The following is a 7,782-nucleotide window of genomic DNA, read 5'->3' as shown; positions in this document are numbered from 1 at the left end:
CTTTGTGCATCCATATTAGGAAGATACATTCATATCAAATTGAAAGTAGCGGATTATAGCCACATGTAAACCGAAACCATCTATAGGAGGCCAAGGGCTTGATTTTCCAAGGTTGGTAAATTACTCAGGATAAGGGTTAGTAATGTTGAAAGTTCTGTAAGTTCTTTACCTTGCAATTTTCCATTAGTAGTGGTACTTTACTGTTGAGTAAGTGTCTTTAATTGAAAGTAAAATCTCCTGCCCTGCCTGTAATTAATAATAATTTATGGACGTGGAAAACAATTATGTTATATTTCTAAGTAGTCGCTGTGAATTGTGGGATTGATGTTTCCACATACGGAAATGCAGAACAAGGAAGTGCAGAAGACAAGAAAATACAGAAAAAAAGAGTAAAACTGGAGTGAAAAGTACACAACTTCACAAGTCCATATGTTTTTACATAAGAGTATAAAATACCAGCATGTATTATTTGGTGAGGGAAAAGAAAAAGTTAGGCATTTCAATTGAATTTGAGATTGTTTGGATTTTTTTTTATTGTAAGGCACCAATTCTGGTTAATTGGTAAAAAGTAGATGCACTGTAATTCAAAGAAAAATGACCAGTAACTGCCAAATGTATCTGGGTTGTTTGTGTGGATTTTATTTGTGCACATCTGATGACAAGTGCTTTTTATGAAATACATTTTCTATTATTCTGTGTCTGATTTGTGTGTCTTACATGGGTGGCTGATATCTATTAGGCTGAACATTCGAGTTCTCCAAAGCTGGTATTTGTTCTGTTCTTCTTCAAAATGTATGTGTGTGGCAGGGTACCCCCACCTCTGTGCATATTTCACATTATTAGTATGTATGGATCAGTGTACAAGGTGTGGTATTATTAGTTTTTAAAATGTATGGTTTGGTGTTTAAAAAAACCGGCCTTGATATTCGAAAGGTTTGCACACAGCGCAGAGATTTATGTGCCTCGCAAATGGCCATTAAGCGTGAATGTACAACATGTGCTATATTCAAAACTTATTTTTGCGTGGCACCATCCGTTCTGCGCCAAGCACAAATATAATGTATTCAAAGTGCAATGTGTGGGGGGGGGGGGGGGGGGGGGGGGGGGTGGGGTGCGGGGGGGGGGGGGGGGGGGGGGGGACGACCATTTTTGAAAGTATGTGCCAAGCACAAAACCAGTTTTGCGAGGCACAAAATAACACTTTTAAAAAACCGAAGGGGCTCAACCCATACAATAACCCTGTAGTTGCAATCACCAAAAGCTCCCTTTCCTTTTCAAGACTTGACCCCGGTAATTCTACAAGGTACACTATAAGGACGCTTTTTTTTTTTTTTCAGTGTCATTATATTTTATAGTAAGTTATATTTTTGAATGCATGCTGTAAGCTATTGTTTCATTTCTCCATTTAGTGGCTTCTTTCTGTATGTACATGCTACTGTTTGGAGTGCCATTGCCACCGATGTATGTTGAGGTTTAATTCTGCATTCATGTGGAGAGTATGGGATGCACTGTACACCTATAATAGCTGCTTAGCGGGGTAATGTTAACGGTTGCTGTATTGTATTCCAATTCTGTGCATTCCGATTAGCTCTCTTTTGTGCATTTGTGATATATTGGTAACGAATGCACAGGCGGTTTTGCGAGGCACAAATACATTTGCAAATTGAACAAAAACTGTTATATTCCAATTTCTTGCAACTGCTTTGTGACGTGTTTGAAAATAAGCCACGTTGTTTTATCTTAAAGCATGGATGGGGTTAAAATTCCGTATCCTAGCTAAATTTGTGTAGAATGTGACCTGCAGCTTTGGCTGAACAAGGTTGGGTTTTGTTCAGAGGAGGAACATAAGTGAAAGACACAAATAATTGCTACTTGTGCTGGGTTTATACCAGCACATTACTTATTTCTGTGTTTGTTCACTGAGTGTTGTGGTGTCTGTTTGTTTTGGCCAGCGTGCCATTTTGTTTGTTCTGTATTTTGTTTTGTTTAAGTCTTTGATTTATAATAAACCGCTTCACTCATCATACTGTGTCCTGCATTTCCCGATCTGACGTCACCCACAAGCCATTCCTGTTACAGTGGGACATTTCTAATTATTACTACATTAGGAAACATAGCACACACCAGAATTATTCTGAACACTTTTCTGGCACATACTGTAGGCTTGTGTTCTCTTTTTAGGCAACCAAAATGGTTCTTAAGCAGACAAAAGGCATGTTCTATTTTGTTTCCTGTTTTTCTGTGTGCCTCGTTATATCTTTCCTCAGCTCTTGTTGTAGGACCAGTCACTGGAGTCAGAAGCCATTTCTTTAAAGGATAGCCAATGTCACCTGCAACAGATAGCACAACACATTTCAGCATTTTTAAGTTACAGATATATAATTGTAATTAAATAATAATTACACTCCTTAAATGTCCAGTTAAACGAGAATTGTAGATGAACTGATCATCACTTATCAAGTAGACAGCAATCTATGATGTCTCCACTCTCAAACATTCTCCAAGTTTCACTCTGTTGTAAAATGAACGACTTAGCAAATACCTTTGTGATAGGACAATGAGCAGTGAGGATGAACTGGACATTTAAGGTGTGGAATTTTTTCCTTTTTCTAAAAACTGCTTGTCACAAAAATGGCCTAGAAACAGGAACCCGGAAATAAACAGAGAGAGAGGTGGAGTTTGATGGAGCTGAGCGAATGGTCTCACTCAGCATTTAATGAATGAACAGACGGTAAATAAAAGGTTTGTAACAAACCAAAAATACAGGATACAGCACTCGTTGCCAAAACAAAAAGACAAACAAAACAGACAATATAGACAAACACGGTGAGCAGATATTTCACTACTATTACAATTATCACAATTATTACCTCCGTCTCCAATCCCGTTCTCCACTCACTGAACTGTACCGAGACTTGACTGCTAATCAATCATTCAATTGGAGTCGCGGTACAACTGCATGTGAATTAATAAAGTGCAATTCCCCGTGCTCACATATTATTACGTTTTACTTGCATGTGAAGTGCTGTGCAATCCTCGTGACAAAATACAAATATACATTTTAAACACTTGTGTTAAACAAACCCGTTTATATCCCATGTACCAATGACTATACACCAACATTAACACATAACATATAACAGAAAATACACACAGGGGCGGGCACTTTGCCACACTGCTTCAGACTCTGCAGGAGGTTTTATTGCTACATGTACAATCAATTAGTTCAGTTATCTGAGGCATTCCTGCATCTTGATAAAAATTTAACTTATTTGCTGTTTCTCAGCCACTGATAGTGGGAATCTAATAACAGCAGGACATATCTTTATCAAGGCTTCAGTTACATCATGAATGATCTTGCATACTGAAGACTGTGACACTTCCTGACTTGCAACATTAGACATCAATGCAAGTCCATAGTCATAAAAATGTAGGGCCAAACTGGAATTGGGTGTGTTCTGTTGGTGGAAGCTTCCAAATCCACCTTAAGCAATTAAGAAAGATCAGAAATGGTTTTCTTATCAAACCAATAATGACTCAAAACTTGTTCATTGGTGGCCTTCATTAAAAGTGACCATGGAACGAAAAAGTCGTTCAGTAGGGTATGCTCTGGTCCTCTGTTCGCTCCTCCTCTGCAACAAAAGCAATAAAGCCATCTTGCCTTTCTCTGATTAAAAAAAAAAAAATGTAAGTTTCAGCAGGGTTTTATATAATATGTGTACATTTACATCATTAACTTCAATGGTATAAATGTACACATTGAAATTACGTGGAAATTGTCCTTAACAACCTGGACAAATCACTTTGTAAGTTTAGTAAAACGTAAATTTACTCAAAAACGTAAATTTACTTGGTGTGAGCAGGCAGTGAGTAAAGTACATTTACTCAAAAAAATAAAGTATAACTTTACTTACCTTGGAAAATGTAAAAAAAAAATACATTTACTCAAAACAGCCTTTACTTATGAATAAACACCTTTACTTACTTTGGAAAATCAGGCCCTAATAGTGTATTTCAAAAGTGTTGTGAAGATTGGTGCAAAGTTAAGGTAATTGAAGTGTTCACCCGGTATAGTGTGACAGACAGGCAGACAGACAGACACAATCGCAATGAAAGGGTCACCATTTTGTGAATAAGGACCTTAAAAAAGCAAGTGAGAAGCTTTCTCATGCAATCTATGATGTCAAACAGCAGTGCAATAACTCATCACATTTGTGAATTAAGACAACTAACAAACACACCCAAGATGGTTATGATAATGATTCTGGCTGTGCAATTATGGCCAGGGGTGTCTCTATTGAATTCACGCTGACATTGATATTTTCCAATACAAATGATCTTTTTCATAGTACCACTTATAGAATTGGCAGCTCTTCTGTCAATTCAGACAAATTCTTGGCCTCCAGCCATTATATCCTTTCCTCCAAACATAACATACTGAGAACTGGCTGTAATTATTCAAATTAAATAAAACCATTTAAACAACTGGTTTGGTTGATAATAAAATCTGGTTACTTCAATATATGGGAGACACCAGTTGTGATGATCTTCCTATTGAATCTGTCCCAGATTAGTTGGACGAAAGATGTCCTACAAAACGTTTGCAAGCAGTATTGCAACTTATGTTTCTCAGGACGAATGCAGTAGATCAGATTTGCATGAACTTCCCAAAAGTAGATTTCACAGAGCAGTCTAAAAGTCAATAACACCATCAAGGCTATCAATAAAACCTGACGATCCTGATTTTCCTCATGATGCTGTTGAAGGTCTTGATGGTGTTTGTGATGCTTGAGAGATCCTTGAGATTTTGTTGACTCTCCTGACAGTTTTCTTGATGGTTCTGATTATGTTGTTCATGGTTCTAACAGTTATGATGGCTTTTAGTAGATGCATACATCACAGAGTACTTAGAAATTACCTAAAAAGTAGCTATGCAGGATTTTTATTTTGCTTCATGCCTGTACACAGCTCAGGTCCAGACAAGATTGTTTATCATGTACATATATAGTAAATATGGATGGAGAGGAAGGTCATAGTGGAAACTTATTGCCCTGAGGGAAGACTATTTTTATCGACAGGGCTATAATGCCCGTAACCGCAGGCTGAGGGTATTGCACCCTGGAGGCAAGGTTGGATAGTAAATATGATGTATATATTTTGTTTAATTATAGCTGATACAGCATAAGAAAATAAGTAAATAACAGAAAATGTATTTGAAGTTCATACTGCATAGTTATCAAAGCCTTTTGGTGTACAGCTCTTTGTCTGGCTTCCTGACTGCTGCATAAGACTCTCTTAGTAGTACATTCACTGTTGAACAGTTATTTCACTTTCAGCCATTTTCTGTTGTGAGTAATGCAGGGGAAAGGAGGTGCGTTTCTTTGAAAAGGGGCATGGCTATACATAATGCATTATTTTTATTGTGGAGTATTGTATTTGTTCTTTAAGTTCTATTTAAGCAATTGTGCACATCGATGAAGGCTATACCGTGTTAGAGAACACATTTTCTCATTATTTTCAAAACAACACTTTAAAACCAAGATGTACCTTGAATTCGTCCGGTACCCTTCGGCTAAGAAAACATTTAGGAAAATAGTCCTGAAAAGGAATACATAGGATCACATACATAATGAGGGGAGGAGGGGACTTTGTTAAACAAATAACTTTTTATTGGTCAGTGCCAGATAGCTTAATGGAGCGATATGTCTGAACTGTCTGTGTCTCGGTTTGTCATTGTTGATAGAGCTGTCAGGCTGTGGACAGGCTGATGCAGCAATTCTGGGTACAGGACTGGTTGCTTTCATGGCTACAAAGTATTGATTGGCTGATTTTGGAGGATACTAAAATACATTTGAACCTGATTGTGTCTTTGTTTAGTATTTACTGTCAAATGAGCTTTCATTATGGCAAGTCAAAATGAAAAAGCCGGGACTTGTGTGGATTGATTTTAAATTTTATTTGCAGTTGATGCTATGACGTTTCATCAGGCATCACCTGTCTGAGAGAAACTCGGTAGAGCTGGAAGCTGATTGACTGATGGGACTGAATAATTTTCTAATGAAGGACATTTACACAACTCAGTCTAAAGATCTTTAATCACAAAAAATGGTAAAACAAAAGTATGTATGAAGGAATGATTAAATAATTTAAATATTTTTATTTTTTATTTTATTTGCTCCATCATCAAATTACATATGAAACAAGTACATTCAAATTATATTTCAAATGTTACAAAAGTTATCACAAACTGTACACTTGAAAACATCTCTTGGCATCGTTACAGAATATAACAAATATGTTTACAATTTACAGAAAGCAACTGTTTTAAAAATACTGTAACATGAAATGCATCATAAATACTTTTACATTTACCATTAGAAATAGTGTTCTCTATAATTCTCACAAAAGCTGCAAATTACATACATCCAAAAAATGCCGAGATACAAGTACTAAATCAGTTTTGCAGCACAACCGTAATTTAGCACAATGGCCATGTTTTGCATCACCAAACTGTACTAAGAAATAAATTACATAGTGAACACTAAATATATAACTCTATGATAAATATTTAACCTATTACATAATTGTATGTACATTTCATAACATTCAACAACAAAAAAGCATGCAATCATCAAGCTACTTTGTAAGAACAGTGAAGTTAATTTGATTATGTCAGTACTGTATATGCTACGTTTATTTTATATCATATTAGCACACTGCCTTAGTCAATATTTTTTATGCACAGTAATTTACATCTGAAAATAGATGCTAAATATTTTTGATACAACTGGTAGTTGACAGATTTTTTTAAATGCATGAGTTAATTGGTCATGGATTAAAGGGACAGAAGAAATGTCTTGCAAATAAATACGCACAAGGTATATATATGTATTTATGTATTTATGTATGTGCATGTATTTTTTTATTTGCAAAGACCAATGACTTTTAAAAAGTCAAAGAGACTGAAGGGCTACAATGGAAAAAAGGACGGGTATGCCATTTCTGTATCTTGGTAATACGATCAAGTTTTCGATTTACCAGTTTTTTTTAGGAGGGTTTACAATAATATCAGTATTATCACTTCTTGTTGATTGGACAAGCTTTCATTCTGACCAAATTTTATTTTGGCATGCATCACATATCTCTGTCCATTTTGCTTTGTGTCAGTACTCATTGGTTATTTCAATGAGAGAAGGCTTCAGTCCTACTTAAAAATCTGTGTGGTCCTACAGCTGGAGAAACAATTTGACTTAGCACCCTCAAAAAGAGGGTGCTAACAAACGAGGTATTTGAAATGGCTTTATTAGTGCAATGTTAAAATAGCGGTATGGAATAATATTTTTCTTTAGAGCTGGGAAAAAATACTAAAATTCGAATGAACATCCCTCCACATGAATTTGAAGGAAAAATCAATTTGTCCCTGCTATAAATTACAAAGTTGATAGAAGTTAGAAATATGTATCACAACAATTTTTGCCTTGCACTGATTTACCACCTTGCTAGAATTGCGGGACAGTTTAAAAAATGGCTGATGTGTGGGATTAGCATAAATATTATAACAGGATCAACAAAATTCATCTGCAGATTTGGCAAGAGGATCAGAATCGGGGGATGCAGATGCAGGTACAGTACGTCACTCAAAAATGAATCACGGTTTCCAAACAATGGCCCAACTTGTAAGGTAAAGGGATCAACATTCTTTTTAATGGTTTGACCCTATTTTCTGCTATGAGGAATGTAGTAAAGGAAAGCATTCTTTGTACAATGCTCCTTTTCCACATT

Source organism: Polyodon spathula, chromosome 7 (assembly GCF_017654505.1).
Source record: "Polyodon spathula isolate WHYD16114869_AA chromosome 7, ASM1765450v1, whole genome shotgun sequence".
NCBI lineage: Eukaryota > Metazoa > Chordata > Actinopteri > Acipenseriformes > Polyodontidae > Polyodon > Polyodon spathula.
The sequence above is the reverse complement of the archived record's forward strand: the minus strand, read 5'-3'. Positions refer to the sequence as shown.